Genomic DNA, 22,754 nt, shown 5'->3' on the forward strand with positions numbered 1-22,754 from the left:
ACAGTTCCATGACTTTTCTGACAGGTTTTATAATGCAGAAAACTGATTTGTTCAGTGAGGTTTTGAAAACAAAACTGAAAAGCTCCACCTGCCGCACGTGGAAGAGCTTTCTGCTATGCAAACAGCCTCTTCCAGTCTTCATAATTCCTCTTCACACTAGCGGTGTAAGTACGTATCAAATTATTCACTGGATCAGAAATGGAACTACTGAGATGTTGTACTTTTACAAAAGAATAGGTGTGGTGAAAGCATTGGTCTGTGTTTATGTGATTCTAATCAACATGTATAAACACACTTAGCTGGTCCAGTTTCCTTACCCAAATTCCATGGATTTTAAGATGTGTCAGAGTGCAGACTTATGGAGAGAAATTCCCTGCAGCTCTTGTAAAACAGAGGATGTATAAAAAATAGAATTTGAGAGATTCCTAGTAAAGGATAAGTTCTGAATGAGAGTATTTTTTTTTGGGGGGGGGGGGGGGATGGGGGGAGAGAGTTTAGGTACTATAATTATCCCACAACTAAAACCACATAAGAGAATTATAAGGAAGAAAAGCAGTAGGTATTTTTATGATAAGGCATGTCCAGTGGGAAAGAAGCATGCATTAGTTTATTATGATATAGTTACTTTCTGTAATTTAGTTCTAATATTGCAGTGTGGGGGTGCTGGTCTGAAGTGATGCCATCTTGGTAACATGGGTCCTGCCTGGCTTATGTGAGGCCCAGGGTGTGAAACAGAAATGGCATCTATATAGTCCATTATTTTTTATGTGATTTTCTACTTTCTACAATCCCTTCCAGAGCCCTGACGGGTGCTCACCCTGTGAAAAAGTGAGAGACAGATGTGGAGACTTTGGCCATGCGAGCGCCCTTACAAGCAACGCTGGAGAAAAAAAGAGTTGTAAGTCCAAAGGATGGCCGCTCGCCGAGCTCCTGAGGTAACGGCGGTTGTATGAAGGCATCTGTCCCTCACTCGTGCTCGGCAGCTTTTTACGTGAAGCCCTGCCCACCTCAGGGAGCGGTGCCTGCTGCTCCTCCGGGCTCTCCTCTCCTCTCCGGGGAGCCCTGCTCAGACAGCGCCGCTGCGGAGGCGCTGTTTCGGGTCTGCCCTTTGTTCTCGGCAGCCTGTACACGGCCGCGGCCTGCGCGCGCCGGGGCAGAGCGAAGCGAAAGCCCCTTCCTGCGGCAGCCTTTGTCCGCCCTGGGGCGGGACCGCCTCAGAGCGGGCGGGCAGCGGCGGGAAAGGGCCCGCGCTCCCCGCCCCTGACTGAAGGGCGGTGCCCGCCCGGGAGCGCGCGCCGGTCCGCGGGCCCTCCTCGGTGCAAGGCGCGGGGCCTCCCGCGCTCGCCGTCGACGCCAGGGTGGGGCGGTGCCGGGGGCGGGGCGAGGAGCCGAGCCGGGGTTTCCCGGGCGGCTTGGAGGGGGTTTAACCGCGCCCAGGCTGCCGCTTCCCCATGGCTGCGGGGAGCTGAGCGGGCGTTCGGCGTGCGAGGAGGAGCCGGGACCCAGCGACACCCACCCGCCCCCCCCCCAGCGGCGCTCCCCTTCCGACGCGACCCCGCGGCCGGCGCTGCTGCTGCCGCTGCTGCCTCCCGGGACCAGCCGGGTAGAGAGCGGGCGGCTCCCGTCCTCTTCCGCCCCCCCCTCTTCCTTCTCCTCCTCCGCCCCCACCCTTCCCCGCCCCAGTCCGGCGGGAAGCGGGCAGGAGCCGCGGGCGACGGACGTACCGGCGCGGTTCATGAGCTGCGGCCGGAAGGGCAGGTAACCGTCTGAGGGGGCAGGAGGCGGCGGGTGGCGCGCGGGGACCCGTACCACAGCCTCGGCGCCTTCCCGCTGCCGCCCGGCTCGCCAGGCCCCCGGCCCCACCCTGAGGCCATCTTCCCTCCGGCGGCGGCTCTGGCTCTTTCTTCTCTCTCTCCCCTCCCCCGCCCTTCCTCCTCGCTGCCGCACTTCTCCTTCTCCTCCGTCCTCCCCTTCCCCTCACGTCCTCCCCTTCCGCCGCTCCCTCGGCTCTCGCGTCGCCTGGGCACCGGGGTGCCCCACCCCCGTCTTCCCCGTTCCTCGGCGGTGCCCTCTTCTTCCTCCTTCTCTTCCTCGCCCACCCGTTCCTCACGGCCCCCGCAGCAGAGAAGGGCGGGCTTCATGGTTTGTCCAATTCTTGGCATAGTGGGGTTGGAAATAGCCCCCCTCCCCCGTGCTCCGCCACCTCCTCGGTGCTCCAGCCTCCCCTAAAAAAGAAGTGTGTTTGTAACTGGAGGAGGAGGGGGAAAAAGGTGGGGGTGGGACTGGTTTTTCTCTTGAAGGCTTTAAAGCGAAAAGGGAGGAGACCTTGGATCTTGCCGGGTTCCATTTTTAATTATAATCGTTCTGTAGTGGTCTCTGTTAGAGGGTCTGAGGTGTGTTTTGGCACGCGTTGAGACACAAAAGGCGAGTTTCCCAAGAGATCCAGCCGACAGGGGGAATAATTTGGAGAGATTCAAGAGCGAGCTATGGTGTTGTCTCTGTAATGGTGGAAAACTGATTAAGAGGAGACGGGGGTGAGATAAACGGGGTAAGACTGCTTCCAGCAGCCCTGTCCCGGTGAGGGGTTTCTCAGGTCGGGCTCCTGCTGTGTGTGCTGTCGGTGGGAAGGGTGCAGGAGGTTTTGTTCTCCTTAAAATCCCAACCGAGGATGGATTTAAACCTCATATTTGTTGTTCTCCCATGTATCACGGTACTGCATATTTCTGTGTGCCCGTAGCAGCGATAACGAAGATCATGGAGGGTGCTTGCTACAGTAGAAAAATGGAGCTTTCTCCTCGGAAACGTTATTAAAAATGTTATTTCGATTCCCAGCTCGTTACTGAAAGGCTATTTTTATTCTCTTTTTCCATACAAGGGATATTTAAGGTGTAGGATTTATAATTCTACAGCTTTGCAGGAAATGAAGAGGTATAAAGTGTTATATGTAAATATGAGAGAAAATCTTCCCCAGAAGAAAATCGGAATAATGTGGAGGTCATTATAAGACCTCAATTATCATTCCTGGAGATGAACTGAAATTTTAACGAATGCGATATTTCATTATTCTCCAACAAAGTCATGGTTTAGGCTTGTTGCTTTAAATAAGGCATCCTTTCTAGGATGCCGACTGCCACGTTATTATGTATTGTCTCCACAGCAGAAAATAGGAGGAAAGGCTGTAAATGTAAGACTTCAGTGATTATTGAAATAGCTTTTGGGGACAGTTGGCTTAACTTACTTGGAGAGGTGATTTAAGAATGAAAAATTAGACGTTTTGCTGCTGTAAAATATCTGCTGTAAATTATCTGTAAAATAATCGTGAGAGATTTATCCCCTGTTCTAAGCTGATCTGCTTAAAGCAAAGATGTGAATCAAGACAAAATGCTGTCGATGTGGATGTGAAATACATGTGAGAAAACGAAGACTACACATTAATGCCTAAATTTGTTCTAAATGTCATATATCTGAGTTTATTTTTTCCTGTGTGGGCTTTAGGAGAGGAGAAGGGGTGATAATAGTGTAGTTGTTTTGGTGGCTGTAGATTAGGCAGGGTGTGTGTTTGATTTTCTTTTTCGCTGTGAATGAATGGATCTTTCTGTGCCTGGGCCCAGTAGCTGCAACAAGATGGCGTTTGCAGCAAGGCAGCTCTCATTTTTCAACTCCTCCTCACCACAGCTTTGCCAAGCTAGTTCTTATTTCGTAATTGTATTTTACATTTACTTTCTCCTTCTCTTTACTTTCTTCTTTTTTTTGAGGAGTGAGGGAAGGAGGAGTGTTTGGAACACTGCTGCAAGAAATATGTGGGGGGTTTTTGTTTGGTTTTTTTGTTTGTTTGTTTGGGTGTTGTTTTTTTTTTTTTTAATTAATCAATTTTTGTGAGCTTCTCCAGATAGGAACTAGGTGGGAGGAGTAAATAGTTTTATTGAGATGTTCATATAGGCTCTTACTGGATAAAGGGGTGACATGATTTTCTCTTTTACCTTGCAGTGCCTGCTTAATACCGTCAAAATGTTCTTGGCTTTTATTAAGCCTCTTGCTGAAAAACTATTTTAAACCTAGAGCACAGGCATACAAAAACTGCTGGGGCTGTGTAGTGTTGCTGGTTCTCTATAGCCAGGTAATCCTCAGAGCCCCTGCAGACAGCTATCTTTCTGTAATACGGATGTCTCCCGTCTGCTTCAGAATGTTAATAATTTGTGGAGGTTCTTAAAACTGCTTTTACCTGGAATTATTGTCATAGTCTAGGTAACTGTTCTTTTAATGGGAAAGAATGAGAGAGGTTTTGGGTATATCAGACCAGTTCTGTGCCTGTGAAGTACTGTATTTTAAAATGATGTTACAAATGTCCAAAACCTTTCATGTGTGCTTTTTTAGTATCTCAAGAAAAATGGACTTTCAGTTTGTAAATTTTATGACATTTCACTATTACTCCAAACTTCTTAACTTTGGTAGCCTAAATAAAATAGCTTCAATAATACTTGATGTACTAGGCTCAGGATTAAAATAATACATTTGCCAGCCAGAAAAATAAGAAATGCTTGTTATGTCTCCTGTATTAGGATGACCTCCAAACCTTTGGTAATATCAACCTTTTTAGTACTTTTTATCTGTGACTTAATGTATAATCAACTGATTGTTAGTTTATAGTAATGGCTCAGCTGTAGTTCATACAGAAGGAAGTGGGGTACCAGAGCAGCCGATTTGCTTGTGTTGGGTTTTGGTTTTAATTATTTTTTTTTTTAAAAGCTGAAATTAGCTGAATGCATTTTACTTCTCTTATGTCAAGAACAATTTTTTAATCAAGAGTCCAATAAACTATTAGTTCCACTTGATGGTACTTTTAATGAGCTGCTAAACTTGAAACTACTTGTACAGGTTTTCTGGTAATACTGCTTTGGCCTGTCAGCACAGGATCAGAAAGGAGGATGGTGAAGAGGGGTTTCTTATTCGGTAAGATAAATAGGAGCTGCAAGGATTGAACAAGGATAAATGCAAAGTCAGTGCGTAGCAAGCATCCTACCATGAAATCTTCAGCAACATATAAAGGTAGAATTCTACAGTAAATATTAGCAGAACGTCCATATCTCATGCATATCTGAAAATGTTGTATTTGGACTTAATGAGAATTCTTTTTGTGTAAGTAACCAGTAAAGTTTTGTATTATTAGGAAGTATGTAGAATTCTGTGTAGCATTATTCTTAATATAATTCAAGAATAAACACTTTACAGCTGTTAGAAATTTTAAACCTAGAACAATTAAACTAGTAGACTTAGAATAATTTGGTTCTTCAATTAAAGGAGTTACTTTCAGGTCCCTTTTAAAATTATAGGGGAAATACCTGTTTGGTCATTGTTGGGCTGTTGGGACTTCGTAGGTCTTAAGCAAGACCTTCCTGGCTACAGTGTGTAATAACTTCCTGGTGCTTTGGGGCTTGGATTTGGTCGTGTGGAAAACAACTGTAACTGTTTCTTCTCAAATAGTTACTTACTTAGGATTTTTCAATCAGTGTGAAACCACGCCAATTCAAACTCGTGTGGCTTTTGCAGGTTCTTAGGGTGCCTAATGTTGTACCCAGGAATGTGAAAGAAGTATTAAATTCAGCTGGTTTTGTAGTTATTGTAATAAAAAATTGGGATGGCTTGCCTTCTGTGAAACCAGCAGTAGATTTGTCTTCTGTATGTCAAGCTCATGTCACTGAATTGGATTAAATTCTTACTGTCCATGGATTTTGGCTCTCAGCATTAGTGGATTGGTAATTGATATCCTCAATTTTAATATCCAGTTTTAGCCATATGGCATACCGTATTGTTTCAAGAATGGCATTTAGTGCTAATTTGTTACTAGCAAGTTGAAATGACAAATGGTGCATTTAAGTGGTTAAATTATGCTTAGGTGAGTTGTCTTTGAAGGTTTTGATGCCTATGTTCATGCCAGTATTGGGAGTATTTTTGTTTTAGTGTTTATTTGGGGAGGGCGGGGGGAATCTGTAACCTTGAAAGCAACTAGCTTGTTTTAATGAAATGTTTAAGCACGTGACTGAAGATAAAGTGGAATTTTTAAGAGAGGCTCTTCATTGCTCCAAATGAAAAGAACACATATTCTATTCAAAATGTGGGTTTTTTCCTTTTTTTTTTTTTTTCTACCCACTGATAACATTGGAATTAATATTAGCCACAGTCATGATAAAAAGCAAAAACACCCCAAGCCCCTTACTTTCTATTTAACGTAGTATCTCAATTTATTATTTCTTCACAGGGTGTCTAGTATACTGGGGATTTTCTGTGCATGGATTTGTTTTTTACCAAACAGAAATGTAGGCAGAATCCATAGATACTTGAGCCAACTGGTAGTTCAGCAGAATGTTAAGAGGTTTTTAAAAGCTTTGAGGTGGCTGTGAACACTATCTTTACTTTAGATGCCAAAATAATCAATGTAAACTACTGTGGAAGGCTTCCTAGTACAGGAATATGAACACTTCAAAATAGGTTTTGAAGCAGAATACTGCATTTTTATTAAAGCACTACCAGAAAACTTCTCAGTAGAAAGAAAGGAGATGGCTAGCCTTTGAATAAAAATGCATATTTAAAAGTGGTTTTGTGAACATAAAGATCAGATGTTCTTGGCCTGTTTGTTTTTGTTTGGTTGGGTTTCTTTTTTTTTTTATTTTTTCAATTTTGTATTTTTTAATTGGTGACCTATACAATGTTCTTTAAAATTAATATTCTAAGACTATGTCAATTTGTATTAAATTCTAGTGTCCATTGCATTTATTAGAGTGATATAAAATGTGTTATGATTTTTTTTTAAATATAATGAAATACTTCTGCTTGTATGGAAGACTGTACTTGGAACCTTGTGTGTACTAGTTATGTGTTTGTGCTGCCCAGTGTCTTCAGGCATCCTAGAGTCTTTCTTGAACCCAGCTACAGCTATGACGTGACAATATTCATGCATGCCATCTGGAAACAGCTAAGATAGCGTGATGCTTGCTATATATATCTTACACTTGGTGTTGCTGGGGATGCTGTAATTAGATGTCTACATGGTAGTTTGTGTAAGAAAAAAAAAAATTTGGGTGCATCATGGGAGTGTAATTTGTGGGGAGTCTTGGAAATCCCAACTTTAAATTCTGTCCAGGATTTTCACCAGTAGTCTGAACACTTAGTTGTTTGGTTATCAAAATTTTAAAGTGGTAGAAAATAAGGATCCTATCCAAAATGTTATACGTTGACCTGGTTATTGGTATTCTAGTTCACCAGGGATATGGGGGAATGATGAGACACAAGAACAAGTGTTTGAGAAAGCAGTTATGAAGACAATACTTCAGTTACTTCATTAAAATACCTATTTTTGTTCATCAAATCAGTTTTGTTTGATTGTCAAATCTCTGCAGTTTTGAAAGGTTTTATGTGTAGAGAAGAAATACTTTCTGTATGTTATAAGGATTAATTGACTTGTAACTAAATCTGTGTTCCTACAGTGGTTTGAGGGAGGTTTGCCTAAAATTTCTTTCCAGTTATGTTTATCATGTTTTTCTCAGATGAGAATATTTTTGATGTCATCTTGAGCTTCAGTAATGCCTGCCAGTGCTTCCAGAAAAGGTATTATCTGCAATTAGATTGATAGATGATTTTTGTAACTTTACGTAATGCAGTCCTATATTAAAAACTATGTAAAGATTTTTATGACTATTTTCAGGTCTTTCTCCCCCCTTCCCCCCCCCCAGTAAAGAGAGCCACTTAAAAAAAAAAGCCACTAAACCCAAAATACTTCTCTGGAAACTCTGTATGCTGTCTATCACAGTAGTTGTAAGTTTTTACCAGTTCAGGTATCAGTGATGATTTTGCTCATCTTTATTACAAAATCCAACTGTATTGATTATGGGGGCACTAAAATAAGAAATTTTATGAGGCTTTCTGTATGACTTTCAGAAAGACAAGCACCTACAAAATTGTCATCACTGACAGGAAGTCCATGCCTTACTGCTTGGTCTTTCTTCTGCTACAGTAGGCTCAGTTGCACAGCTTGGTGCCAGTTGTTTTCTTTCTTTGTAAGAAAGAAGGAGTTTCTGCTTAACTGCTGTGGGTGAGCTGTTATACATCTTTATTTTCTTACTGCTTTTCTGGCCTTCTTGCCTACCTTGGGCTAGATTTAGGGAACCATTTTAAAAGCCTGTTCAGTAACATGTGCTTTGTGTTCATCCTGACATTTTAGGATTTATTGAAATCTGAAAATAAATAGAGGTCATCTAAAATTATTTGCAAACACATAAATTGAGAAGCTGAAGGGGTTTTGTTTTGGGGTCTTTTTATGAAATATTGAAACAAATTTCTGGTGCTGCTCTGACAGAGGAATTTCTAATTATGCACTACAAAATTGCAGTTTGACTTCCATGGAAACTGAAATGTATGTGCCTGGTATTAATGGGGTGTGCCTTACTGTACGCACTTTCTCAGTGGGACATCTGTGATAACACAAGGTATATTTAAGAGGCTTCTTTTGCTGAGGGTTACTGAGCAGGCTGTTGAGTTTAGAAATATTTTCAGAGATTATATAGTATGCTTGTATCTGTCCAGATGTGCCTTGCGAGCTGCTGCCTGAGGTGGTGTTGGCCTTTTGTAATTGATGTGGAATGTGGCTTTCTTTTGTGATTAGAGAAATTGAACCATCCTTGTATATTCTGTTTTAAAATCAGAGCACTTTGTAGTCAGCCCAACTGTTCACCAAAACAGTTGAGGGACAGGAGGTGGGTCAAAGCTCCAAGGCTAAAAGCAGACAGAAGATGGTATGAGCATGCCTTTTTATTGGTGCAGAGATCTTAAAAGTTATCTTCAGGAGTGAAATTTGTGAGGCCAAGCAGGATTGTTCATGGCATAATGAGCGTTGACCAGAAGGCCCCAAACTTTATTTCTTATTTTAATATGTGTGTAGTACCAATATTTTCTAAGATCTGTGGTAAAAGCTAGTGCAGTAAGTCTGGTTTTTGCCATATATGTAGAGTCCTGTTCCGTTTAGGTTTATTTAAATTGTTGGGCTGATATATCTTGGTTAACAGCAAGTGGTTCGATGTGTCAAACATCACAATGCTTGAATCTTAAAATAAATAGAAAAAAGAAAGAAACTTATGTTTCAGTGAATAAAAATACCATAAGTTATAATTGCATAATACAAAACTTAGTATATGTTTTTTTTTCCCCAATAAATGAAATAACAGTGCTCAACAACGCAGGCCTGTACATGCTTCAGGATGCTGAGAAGAATTCCATTTGTGGTCCTCTTGGCCTTTTTCTGTTTAGTTTTCCAAACCCTTCAGATTACCACACCTTCCTCCAAATGCATTTGTTAGGTTATTTTTTCTGTTCGTCTAGAAAAACAAAGTAGATGTGATAGTCTGCTGAAACCTTTGGTACTGAAATTAGGATTATACTGTACTAATTAAAGAGTTCTCTTTGTTGGAACATATAGTTGATATTCCTGTTGCAAAATCTTTGTGAATTGGTGAAATGCTGAAGGTACACTGCTGTCTATTTAACAAAGGTGCGGTCTGTACAAAGATCAGGAATAGTTTGCTTGATGCTTATGGCAATTTAATTGTGCTTCAGGTTACTATGTCCTGGCTTTCACTACAAGTTGTCAGATACTATCTGGCTAGTGCCTGAAAACTTAACTGTTAAAGTTAACATACAGTACTTTGGTTAAAAGATTGTATAATACTTGAAGAAAATTATATCATTCTGGACAGGAAGAATTAAAATTTTAAAACCTTTAAAATCTTGACAAAGTCGTGTCTTTAATAGATGCTTGAGAAGTTGGGGTAGTATTTTTTTCATGTATGAAAAGTCAAATATCATAAAAACTTCAGACATTGAAGTCAAATTAATTACTTTAGCTTACTTCATTTATTCTTGTGCCTGTAGATGATATGTGAAGTTTCAGCGTTTCAGGGAATATGTTCTTCTGGAAAAAGCTTCATTGCTGATAAATAGGGAAGCAGAACTTCTGCAGGACCTGTGTTTGGGGCTTTAGTATCTAGGCAAACTAGTCCACAGGTGGAAGTATTTAGGTATCTGATTATTCAAAGTCTCTCATTAGGCTTGAATTTGATGTACTTACAAATTCAGGATATTCAAGTTAAGTTATGCAATGATTTTGAAATTAGAAAACTGTATCCTAATCAAATGGAGAGAAGCATCTTGAAGAAAAGGGGGGAAAATCTTAAAACCGATATAAACTTTGAAAATCTGAATGTAGAATGAAGCTCTTTGAGACATTTTGGAAATCTTGGATGCGTCCTTAGGCATGAGAAGATGCCCAGTCATCTTCATGTTTGCTTCTAGCCTGACTCCTCTCTCTTCCCTTTAACTCGTACTAAAAGATGGAACTCATGCTAAATCAGGCATTGGGAAATCCACTGTGTTTGCTACTATGGGGATCAAATATAAAGCATTTGGACAGATTTCCTTGGGGTAAGATGGGATGTTAAGCTGTGTCACCTAGCTAATTCATTCAGTTTTGATTTCTCAGTCTAATTTATCCTGTAGTCATGGTTTTGTTCCTTGTCCTTGCTGTTGTGAACTAAACTCAAAAGGGCTCACTCTGGGGAAACTGGTTATTGCTGCTTTCCATCAGGAAGGGTGGCACAGGCATCTTGTAAGCAGCTGCCTTGCCAATTCACAACTTTGCATGTTAAGGAAATCAAGATGGACAAATAGTTTATTGCCATGTGCTGTGCTGCAAAACTGTGATAGTTCAGCTTCTAGTTAATGAGCAGCTCTGCTCTTACAGAACATGAAGGAACTTAGAAAAGCAAGCTGGGGTGGAAGCTGGAGTTGGAAACAACCACGTTTTTCCCAAGTCACAATGCTTAATATTCTGAATAAGGTCGAAGTGACCAGTCTTTAAAGCTCTCTCCCTTTCTGTTTTCAAAGGGAGTGAGTTGATACATTGTGTACTACAGCTAGTGTGTTTTCTGTCTTCTGATGTTTCAGGTTTTCTCTTTCTTAATTCCCACCCTGGCTCCTATCCCTAGTAGTACTTGTGTTCTTTTATTCATATTTTCCTCTTTATTTCGACCATCTAACCACATGCTTACTATCTAGAGGAATACAACTGCTACTTAAAGACTAATGCCAGACATTTTAAGAGAGTTAATACTGTATTATAGAAAAAAAGAACATCCAAGGGTGAAAGCAAGCATTTGCTTTCTTGTTGTGGTGCTGTCCCTGGGCTGTACTTTTTGTATCAGCATTAAGCATTGTGTAGCATTGTCTGCTCCTAAACAGTACTTCTGAGTCTAATGGCTTCAAGGTCTCCTATGTTACTCTACTTTTCAGTCTGGCAACCTTGCTTTACTTGTTCCTGTTCTTCTGTATCTTATTTTGTATCAAAGGTACACATCAAAATAGAGCAATTGCTGGGAGAAATTAATGAGCTACTGGAGGTGTATAAATCATTGCTATCAAAAATAATGGAACTGCTTGCACATTGATTAAAGATGGGTTACCTTGATTGCAGGGCTAGAGAACAAAGTATTACTTGGTCTGTTTGGAGTGAAAAGTTATGCCATATTTTAATTTCTTCTATTTTTTTTTCTGCTATATGCTTGTAATACATTTTGTTGATTTTTTTTTTTTTTAAGGTGGTCCGCTGAAATACTTTTTATCTTCAGACTGCTGCTGGAAAGCAGTTATTTCATGGTGTAGCTTCCTTTTTTTTTTAACTGTGAATCTTTGTTAATCTCTTACTGAAGATCAGCATGCTGTTTGGACACTTAAATTCTTATTTCAATGAAATAATTAGCTGAAGCTTGGCTAAGATCTTCAGCACTGTTGTAAAGAACTAATATTTTTCTTGTAGATGATCTCCTAGGCTGTTTTGTGTAGTGTGTAGCAGAGGCACAAAGAGAGCAGGTGGTTTGTTGTTCAAATGTCTTAATTACTGCATTTTTGTTGGGGCAGGATGTGATAGTTATAGTCAGGTGGTAGTTATCAGTCGAGTCTTGTCCAGCCTGTCCCTAAGGGTACCTTTGGGGTACCCTTGTCCAGCCTGTCCCAAAAGGGGTACCTTTGTTGCTTCTGTTGGACTCTTGGTCTGCATGGTAAAGCAGAGTTCAGATTTGATAGAGTATAAATTATCTTGCTGCTCTGGAAACATAATGTGGTTTTCATCAGTGTTTTGAGGGCCTTAGTGCAGTGAGACATGTCAGCATCTGAAAGTTTTCATTTGAAGTCTGCCTACATGCATGGATGTGGGGGATGCTTTTTCAGAACCAAAATTGTCCAGAAAAGACCATGTTTTATATGTGATAAGTTGTATCAGGAACTGTCTCCCTTGGCTTGAGTAAAAGTATGTTGACTTGCTTGGCTACTTCTTCGAATTTTAATTATTTGACTTTTAAGGATGTAAAAAGTATTGCTAAATGTAGCATTCTGAAAGCTCCATTTTTTTTTTTTTTTTTAAGGGTGTAAGTAGGAAGCAGCCGATTGCTCCTTTGACTCAGTTGACTCTTTACTGGCTGGCATATGTAGCATGAAATGGATGATTCAGCTTCTGTTGATAAAATAGTTGAACTGAAATTTGTGGAAATACAAAATAGCAATTTGTTAATTTTCTGTGCTTATGCATGTACACAGTCTTACTGATTTCTACTACTATTTTTCATATCTAATTTTGCTATTTTTGCTTCTGTTTTTTTGTATTGTATATAAGTGATCATGTAGATCATTTCCTCCTCTAACGTAATAAATATTGTGGTGAATATTCTAATGTACCTACTGATGTCACTGTAATGGTAATATCTGAAGCAATACATTATTTTTAACAGAGTTGAAAAAATCATGCCAATACAGATGTGTTGGCAAGGAGGCCTGAGAGAAATATTATTCAGGCTTTTGGAAAATACTTGTTCTCTTTATGCTTTAATCCCCAGATAGTGGCAATTTATCAATTTGATGGATTTTATTGTAATCTCTGGGATTTTGGTAGCAGGAGGTGGTGTGATCACCTGCCTATGTGCCAGTTTTTGCATACAGGTATTCATTTGCTTGTGAAAGCACAGTCCAGCCAAGCCTTGTTCTCCTCAGCATCTATGTGAAATATTTGGGGAGAACTTGAGCAGAACATGGTCATGTGATAGAGAAACACATCAGTCTTTGGGAGGACTTCCTGAATATATTAAAATCACAGAAAATGTCCTGAAGACCTACTGGAAAACTGGTATATCTGGAAGTGACTTTTAAATAAACTGTCTTTTGGCAACTCCATGAGAATTGGCAAGAATTATTTTTCATAATGGGATTGCCTGTTCTTAAATTGTGGATTACAAACTTGTTTTGTTACCTGAGCAAGTGTGTTTCTAATGCAGACTTTTACTAAAAAAAAAAAGAGAGAGAAAAAGGAAAAAAAAAGCAAGTACACACATATTTAGGTGTGTAATGTGTCTTCCTCTGCTGCTTTATGATTCTGTCACTGATTGTCACACTGGGATGGTGTGCAAGCTGCTTCTACAACAGCATGCTTCCACTTTTAGCTTCTAGGAGACCATGTACTATGTGTAGCTTGCATTCTGAACTGCTCTAAGCCTGCTACCCAGAGATTCAGCTGATTTAGATGAGAGATTACACATTTTCTGATAAGATAATGAACTGGTACTGTGGCACCACTGCTTTAGGTCCCCTATGGAAGAAATAATGAATTTCTTGTTTCTGGGTTGTTTTTAGATTATTTTGCCATTATTTTGTTCAACCTCTCTGCAAACACCTTGCTGAGAATGCTTCACACCAGGCAGCCTTCCCATATCTGACTGATTTGTGCTATAGTTTTATCCTTGGGTTTTGGTGCCCCCCCCCCCCCTTTTTTTTCTTCCTTAACACTTTACACCCAAACTAGGAATCCGTCCTCACTATTATCAGCTTTCTAGATAGCTCCTGCTGTGTGTGGCTCTTTTCTTCTAAGTAAAGGCCTTGAGTGTACTTGACGCTAAAGGGCTTATGCAAAAAAGATGTATTTCCTAGACAGGGTAACTAAAACCTTTTTGATTTGTCTCTTGCAGTTAAAGTGCAAAGTGGTTTTGGTTTCTTTTAGTCTGTAAGACCTAGCATTTTGTTTCTTCAGCTCATGAATAGTTAGTTGTGTGTTACAGAGAAGGTGTTTGCATACAGCAATATTTGGTTACATAGTCTTAACCCTTGTAGATGCTCCTCTGTTCATGGAAATAATATTAATGCTAAATAGTGAAAAATATGGTGTGTCAGTGACATTACTGAAGTAGGACTGCGATATCCCTGTTGTGCGTGTGCTCTGCCCTGTTCAGTTAAACAGAGATTCTGGAGAATTTACAAATGAAGTAAAGATGCCAGTAAAAACTGGAGAGCCTGATAAAAGAGCTGAAGGAAGCAATGAAAGGTGATGGTTGAAGTGAGAAACAACCGTTCAGTTACTGTAAGGCTCTGCTTATAGAAGCATCTAGTAATAAATGCTTAGTCATTTCTGTGCTCGTTAATTGTGATATATGCTCCTTCGGTGCTGCCTGGGTTTTGGCTTTTGGTCTAAAGGGAGATACCTAGTAGTATGTGTCAACAAAAATGCTTGGGTTTGGGTAAGGGGATACTTTATTAAATGACAATGTTCAGTAATTTCTTTTTCTGATAAATGTAGCTAGAAATTTATGCACAAGCAGGTTCTAAATTTTACTGGCTTAGTGGTTTGAAAACTTGCACTAAATATCATTAAATTTTGTTCTTAAAATAAGTTAGCATGCTATGCCTGCCACTTATCAGGAAGTGTTAGAATGATCTTAAATGTGAATTTCTTTAAGAACAAGGCAGAAAAGATGTAGGTGAAAATATTTTTACTTCGCTAAGGTAGCAACAGTTACTAATATTCATTAACTACTTCAGAGATGTCCCAAGACCCCTCTTTTAAAAATAGTGTTATTTTAAGCGTTTGGCTTTAGGCATCTATTAAGCTTGTAATAATCAGTTCTTTTATTTTGTACACAGATTCTCTGTTGTTCCTAGAATTGAGATTATTTTTAAATAATACTCATAGCTTGCAAATGCATTTAGAAAAGATTAATGCAGTGACCTGTTATAGTCCAGATTTTTATGCTTAAATATTGCATTAGTATGATTTTTTTTAAATGTAGGTTATGGGATTAGCATCAGGAAATATGAGTATTTTGGCAACATAGGGATGCTGTCTTCCACTAAAGCAGCTTGAATTTGCTTACTGTTGGTGGGAAAGGGAAAGGGTCCACTTTACTCTAGAGCTGTCTATTACAAGCATGTGTCCCTACTATCATCTTTAGCATTGTTGTCTGCTTATTAGTATTCTATTTAGAAAAAGTGGCAAACTGTCCAAAAGGTTTATTTTTAAATACTTATTTTTTAATGAGAAAATGAACGTGAGCCAGCTTCAGTGTGCACCTGCAGCACAGAAAGCCAACCGTATCCTGGGCTGCATCAAAAGGAGCATGACCAGCAGGTCAAAGGAGGTGATCCTGCCCCTCTACTCTGCTCTCGTGAGACCTCACCTGGAGCACTGTGTGCAGTTCTGGTGTCCTCAACATAAAAAGGACATGGAACTGTTGGAACAAGTCCAGAGGAGGCCACGAGGATGATCAGGGGACTGAAGCACCTCCTGCATGAAGACAGGCTGAGGAAGTTGGGGCTGTTCAGCCTGGAGAAGGCTGCGTGGAGACCTCATAGCAGCCTTCCAGTATCTGAAGGGGGCCTATAGGGATGCTGGGGATGGACTGTTCATTAGGGACTGTAGTGACAGGACAAGGGGTAATGGGTTAAAACAGGGGAAGTTTAGATTGGATATAAGGAAGAAATTCTTTCCTGTTAGGGTGGTGAGGCACTGGAATGGGTTGCCCAGGGAGGTTGTGAATGCTCCATCCCTGGCAGTGTTCAAGGCCAGGTTGGACAGAGCCTTGGGTGACATGGTTTAGTGTGAGGTGTCCCTGCCCATGGCAGGAGTGGGTTGGAACTAGATGATCTTAAGGTCCTTTCCAACCCTAACTATTCTATGATTCTATGAAAAATGGGGCGGGATGAGCCCTCAAGTCTTAGGCATGCCAGCAAAAGCTGATGGTCTGTGCATCGATAGCTAGAGTTTGGTGATGTTCAGTAAAAGCTGGGTTGCTTTACTCCATGGCAGTAACTTCTGACATGTTGAGGAATGTGCGTATAGCAGTTGGCCTTTTTGTGAGTTATTCTGTAATGCTTTTGGAGGAGACAGAAATGCAGTGTTTTTCTGAGACAGCATTTCCAAGTTGGCACTTTGAATGTGAAACTCTTGAATTTGGGCTTTATAAGGTCTTAGAAGGTTTCTGGATATGTTAGTGTCTGGCTTCTTCCTTGAATTTTTGGAAATAAAAGCTTGATTTTTTTTTTATTTATTTTTTTTTTATTTTTGTTTTCTTTTTTTCTGAAACTGAAACTTCTGGCCTCACTGCTTAGGTGAAGGCAGTTTGATGGAAGACCATGTTGACTGACCAGAAGATGTCTCTTGCAGATCTGTTATGCCTGGATGAAGAAATGCAGCCAGAACTTTGGAGGGATCCTAGAACTGATCTTTATTCTTTAGCTATCAATTTTCCTGTGTTTTATGCAGCTGTGAGAAACTTTTTTTCTAATGCAGTCTTTTAGATGTACCAAGCAGAGTAGAAAAAGTAATGTAACTGCTAATGTAATAACTTGCATAATGACCATTAACACTTATCAACCTGATACTCGCTTGTTTTGTGTGTACTTCATTCACATTAACATATGGAAAAACGTCTCCTGAGCACAATGACTGCTTCAGAAGGAAACTTGGCAATTCTTCAATGCAAGAAGCAGCCAATACCTCCCACAGAAACAGTCCAGCCACACTAGCTTTTGACTGCAGAAGTGTTTGCAGTAAGTTTTTGAAGGAGTTGGACAATCTAGTATTGTCCCTGCTAGGATAATCTGCTTTGCAAACCTGTTAGTAAGGTATTGCTTGTTGTTCAAAGCTTATGTGCTTGGAAATTAGAGACTCAGCAGCTGATTCCCAGAAAGAAAACATCAAATAGAAGAGAAGGGGTTGTGTCCATTCAGTTGAGCATATTTAGATTTGTGAATTTGTAATTATTATTTTATCCTTCCATTGGCTATCCTTCAAAGCTGCTCTTGCAGGAGGTGACAGCAGAGACTAGGCATTCTAGAATACAGATCTGTGCTAAACAAGAAAAGTCTGAATTGGAATTAGTGCTTGGAGGAGCACAGACACAGCTGCTTATGAAGACTGGCCAAACCCTGTCCTAAGGTCTGAGCCAAACCTTTGGTGGGCAGGTGTCTTGTCTGATGAGCCATCCCTTACCTCATATCAGGTTATGTATGAATTGATGGCATGTTTTAAGAAGCTAGAATGCTTTTGCTGCAGTTCAAATATTGGCCTTGGCATTTAGTCAAAGTATGTGTAAAGCAGTCTTAAGAAAGTGTGCTGGTGGAATTAACATCCAGAATATTTAGGGTTTAAGTCCGTCATTGAATCCATAGGTCAAGAAGAAAAATATGTTTGTACAGCTAATGGCTTTGGAGAGGGCTACAGTGAATGTATTTAAGAAGTTGCTTAATTTTGGAGAGTTGTTCAGATTTGCTATGTTGTTACAGTAAAATACTTCTAAATGCTTTCCCTACTTTTCAAAGTCCCTTCCTTTCTTCTTTTCTTTCCTGTGTTCCTCAACCTCATGAAACTCTCCAGAAGAGCCTTCATGTGAAGGCTTGTTTTCTGATGGATTTTGGAGTTCAGTTTTTAGGCTGGGTTGTTACCTCAGTGTAACTACCTCAAGGAAAGTTGAAGGAAATCTTGAAGGAAAAAGGAATTTTAGGCTGTCAGCAGTTAGAGCTGTAGTAGGGAAGCTTTACCCAGAAGTGATGATGCTTTGCTTGGAACAGAAAACTGGGAATGTGGGCACACTGGGTACACCAGCTATGTGTAGGGCTGGCCAGCCTCCAGGTGCTTTGGTATAATGGCTTAACCACTTGAACCAAGCTTAGAGTATTCTGTGGTACTTTTTGTTCTCTCCAGTTTTAGAAACCCCAGTTGGTGATGTTGTGAAGCTCAAACTCTCAGCTAAGCAGGGCTCTAAGGGCTGATTAAGACAGTGTATAAAGCTTATTACAAGAACTCTATGCTGAACCAGGATTGTGGTGTGGTGAATGACTTGGCCTGTAATTTTCATGTTGCTTTTACCAGGCTACATTTTAGCTAAAAATGGAAGCTTGTGACAATGCAGATTTTATTTCCCCTCCACACCTTCAGTTGCTTGTCTACTTTTGCTCTTAAAAAGAGTTCCATCTTTAATTGAAAACACCTCAGTTGCTAGGATTGTGTTCTGCAGCGTTACAGGTTGCTTTCAGCAAACCCAACTGGAAACTTAACCTGATTTTAAAAGCAAAACCAAGCTTTGTGGAGCAGTTTGCTGTTACGCTTCCTTACTCTTCTTGCAGGCTGGTTAAAGCAGCTTTTTTGTTTTGTTTTTCTTTTTTGCAGGAGGCATATGAAATCTGCAACACCTCTCCTGCATTAATGAGGGTACAGCACAGGATAATAATGGTGTGTGTTGTGGCCTTTGCTATGATGTATTCTGTGTGCTTTTAGCATTCCAGCGTGATTTTACTTGTTTACATTTGAGAGAATACTTTCAGAATTTCATCAGTTTTCATCTCTGCAGTGTGGGCAAATTTTTCCTGTCAAGACTTCTGAAAGTTGAATAGAGTTGATCTTTCTTCAGAACTTCAAATGGTCATGTCATGTGCTTGTGTCTTTGGGGGGTTAGAGTTTGGCCTCTAAGTGTGAGTTACTGTTTTATGTCTAAAAGTGTGGATTTTTTTCTGTCAGTAGCCAACAAAACTGCTTACACTGTGATTCCATAATCACAGTATTAAACTTTTTATTCTAAAAATAAGCTTGGATGAGGGTGATCCATATCCTAAGTAGTTTAACCTCCATACCAGGCGCTGAAGTGGTTTTGTAGGTTTTCCAGCTAATAGTGAACTGTAAAATCAGAAAGATGCGTTATCTGTAATCATTTCAGTTTAAAGTACATGAGATTGTAGACTGGCTTTCTGATTTAAGATCATTTCACTTCAGTATGTTCTTGCTTTGTGCTTAGAATAATCCTCTACTGTCCCAATGCACCGGCTTTGAAGATGTACGCTCAGTGTCCATTGACATCACCCACAGCCCTTGCCTTGCTGTGTGGTACAAGCAAATTGCAGATGTTTTGAATGTATAAGCGGTTGTCGATGTTTTGAATCTTGGGGTGAACTATAATTATGACTTTGTGCTGCCAGAGGAAAAAAAATTGCTTCAAAATTTCTTACAAGAAACTCTTCCAGCTTGCTGAAGAGCCACTTTGTGTGTTAAATCATTACAGTCTTCCAGACTGCAAGTGTGTGAGGTTTTTTAATGTGTTAATACTTTACTTGTTAACATCTTTAGTGATTAGGAGTTATAACTCTTCTAGAAGAGTGTTGTGCTCTGGCTTGAGCTCTTTAGTAGGAGGTTTATGTAACTTCTTTTGATAAAATAGGTACCTTGGTATTTCACTGCGCTTAGAAAGCTAGCACACCTCAGGATCAGTATTCAGCAGAAATAATTTCAGTGCTCTGAAGATGCAGACTGAGGAGAGGGGACACCTTGTAGTCCAGTAAAAACTAATCTTGTATGAGAGAAAATGTTTTGCTACAATCCTAAGCTCTCTAATAGTATGGACTTCTGTATCAGCTAGGGGAGGAGACTTAATGATCTGAGGATTGCAAGAGTTTCTTCAGAGAAGAATGTTAAAAGTGATATGAGTCTTTTGGTCCTGTTGATATTAAAGCAATGCCCATTTCCTTCATGACGACAAGCTGGCTGTTTGTTAGCCAACAAAAAATAGTCTGTGCTTTGATAACATTTTAATTTCTGGTAGACTTGTTAAGAAATTGATGTTATTTCTTGACAATTGTACAAATTCTGGTTTTGTTTTTTTTTCTTTCTTTTTTTTTTCCTTTTTTTTCCCCTCCAGAATTTACATGTTTGACAGCAGAAGCTGGCTTTCTACTGTAGTGAGAGAAAATGTAAGTAAAGAAATAAGGTAACTTCTTTTTTCTAGTGCTTGAGAAACTCATACTATTTTTTAAGTAGCTAACTTAATGTTTTTAGCTGTTAATATGTGCAAGCCTGAAGTACCTGTTTTCTGCTTTAGCATGTGTATTCTTGTACCAACAGGAAGAATTTTAAAATGGGCAGAAAACTTGCTAAATAATAGATACTGGTGCCTGCCTTCATTCAGAAATGGAGCTGGCAAAGCAGAGGGGGACCATAGAAGAAACTGTTTCATCTCAGTGGGTCAGGGAATTGCAGTAAATAAAATGATTACAATAGTCATTCTCTCATGAATGAAAAATTATTTATCTGCCATGTTTGACAAAAAAGGCCAAATTTCTTTTGAGCAAAGTGGCTCTTGTCAGAATGTTCTTTTCAATGTGTCAGTATTATTTAAACAGAACCTAAAAGCTTCAAAGTTCATATTCTTTGCAATCATAATTACTACTAATATTTTTGGAACAGTGAAACCTTCATTATCTTCCAGGCTATAACTTCGAATGTTTCTGCCTCTTGTGAAGCCTCTCTGTCTATTAGGAACATCACTACTTAGCCATATGTTGTTTAGGAAGTACTTGCTCAGTTGTATTTGTTGCTTCCCATTACTAGATGTTTACCTGTTTCTCAAAAAGCAAACAGCAAGTGAGCCCCTGTCTCTTTCTCTAAACCTGTCTTCTGAGGTGCTCTCCGATTAGTTACTTTGGTCAGCCCTAGATACCTCCAGTGTTCTATTATTTGGAGGATCAGAAACTGGACACAGTGTTCCCAGTGTAGACAAACCATTGCTTTTCCTCAATGGCATTATAGTATTTTTAGTGGGTTTTTTTTCTGTCCTATTTTGTATTTAACCGTTCGTTTTAACCAGTGCTGGGTATTAACCCAATGTTTTTGAGCTATATTCAGTGCATATTCTAAAGGGTTGTGTTTTGTGCTTTTTTTTTTTTTTAATTTATTTTTCCTTCAAATAAAGCTGTGTCACAGAAGTTTCTGTGATTCTTTACATTTGTGTTGTGTTCCTGCATACATTTTCTATGATTTTTAACTTCTAGAATTCTCTACTTTTTTTGTGGTCACCCTGTCTGGAGATGTGTGCTCTTCAGGATCAAAAGGCACCCCTGAATTTTTTTTGTCTTCTCTTGTGGACCATGTAAATGGGAGAGAGAACACCTCAAATTTGTTCCACAAGCAATTCTGATCTTGCTGTATTTTCTATTGAATAAAAGTCAAATAGGACTCAATATATACTTCCAGTTAAATAACAAAACCCCCTCAGCTTTTCAAAGTCAATATGATGTCAAACATTGGAACTAACAGTGGATTGTGTATAATTCCTTTGTCATTGTGAAAATGTACAAGATGCTGTGCATGTTGCTAATAGGATTTATGATATCTAATAGATTAACACAGTTTCCTTTAATCAGATGACCTGCTATGAGACTGTCTGATAGGCACAACACGAACTCATTAGGAAGGCTGTAAAGTTTTGGCTCTGTTCTTGCAAATGATGTGCTTTGCTTTTTCTCTGGCTGTTTTGTACAGCTGTACTGGGTACGGGGGCCATGTATGTTAGCAGGGAAGATATTGAGAGAACAAGTATCAGTCAACCTGTTCATTTGGGAGAAAGGCGATTTGGCTAACCCTCTTAGGAAATTACTGTGCATGGGTAATACTCTAACAATATATGTTTAAAACCTCTGTTATCAGACTGCATCAGCAATGGCTTGGTGGGATTACTTTCGTTTTTGGTAGTAGTAGTGTATGCTAAAAATATCTTGTAAGAAAGAAAGTTTGGCCATGAAGGGATAGAAGTTCTAAATACTTAATGATAGCTGTGTTCCCTTCTTTTAATCTGTAGAGATTATTTATAGGATGGGCTATTCGGGAGATTTTTTTCCATTTGTAATAATGGAAATGACGTGAGAAGATTAAATAACGGTGTTTAGTGAACATTGCCTCATTGCTGTTACCAGGCAGCTGTAGGGAGGAATCATGTTTAACACAAGAATATATATTTAGATGAGTTGTATTCAACTCTTCCCACTTCTCTTACAATGTAGACAAGCATAATGTAGTCTACATCTAAAAGTGTGACAGGATTAATGGTACCTTGGTTTCAGTAACTGGACTTAATTGGATAAAGAGCTTGAGCTCTGGAAAGGACATTAGAGTTGTAACAATGAAATGAGTGAATTCTTTAGCCTTTGAGTTATAACTGTGTTCTGCATAGTGAGCTTTACCTTTAAAGTGAATTATTATACTGGGACCTTATGTCTATCTCCATTTGCAGGAAGCCTGTGGGAGTTATTTAGATTTCATATGGCTTTCTATTCAGTGCAAAGATTGTTCAATATAATTGGGTGTCTGGACATAGAAACTTTCCCCTTACATAGGAATATAGGTCATGTAGCTTAGAGAAAAACAGACCAAGAAGTTGTTAATTTGAGATGAGTAACCTGATAAATCCTTTTGAAATGGCCTAATTGTGAAGTTTGATCTTATATTGAAAGGTGAACTCAATACCTCTTGTTTCCTATGTGGAAAACAGAGGAACAAAGGGACTCTTCTATGGGTAACATCTAAGAGGAGATTAGAGACTTGAGTCATGTGGTGTAGTGAAGAACAGTGAACTACC

At 39.7% G+C, this 22,754-nt stretch overlaps 1 protein-coding gene across 4 annotated transcripts in view; it reads left to right on the forward strand.

The window, feature by feature from the left end:
* Positions 1-1,639: 1,639 nt before the first annotated feature.
* GNB1 (G protein subunit beta 1) overlaps positions 1,640-22,754 on the forward strand; it is a 41,681-nt gene continuing 20,566 nt past the window's right edge. For all 4 annotated transcript variants that reach the window (XM_062614612.1, XM_062614613.1, XM_062614614.1 and 1 more), the window contains exon 1: positions 1,640-1,758. The gene's annotated coding sequence lies outside the window, so the exon portion shown is untranslated. The remainder of the gene's footprint in view (positions 1,759-22,754) is intronic.

Source organism: Pezoporus occidentalis, unplaced genomic scaffold (assembly GCF_034315485.1).
Source record: "Pezoporus occidentalis ecotype Australia unplaced genomic scaffold, CSIRO_AGI_Poc_V1 ctg176, whole genome shotgun sequence".
Taxonomy (NCBI): Eukaryota; Metazoa; Chordata; class Aves; order Psittaciformes; family Psittacidae; genus Pezoporus; species Pezoporus occidentalis.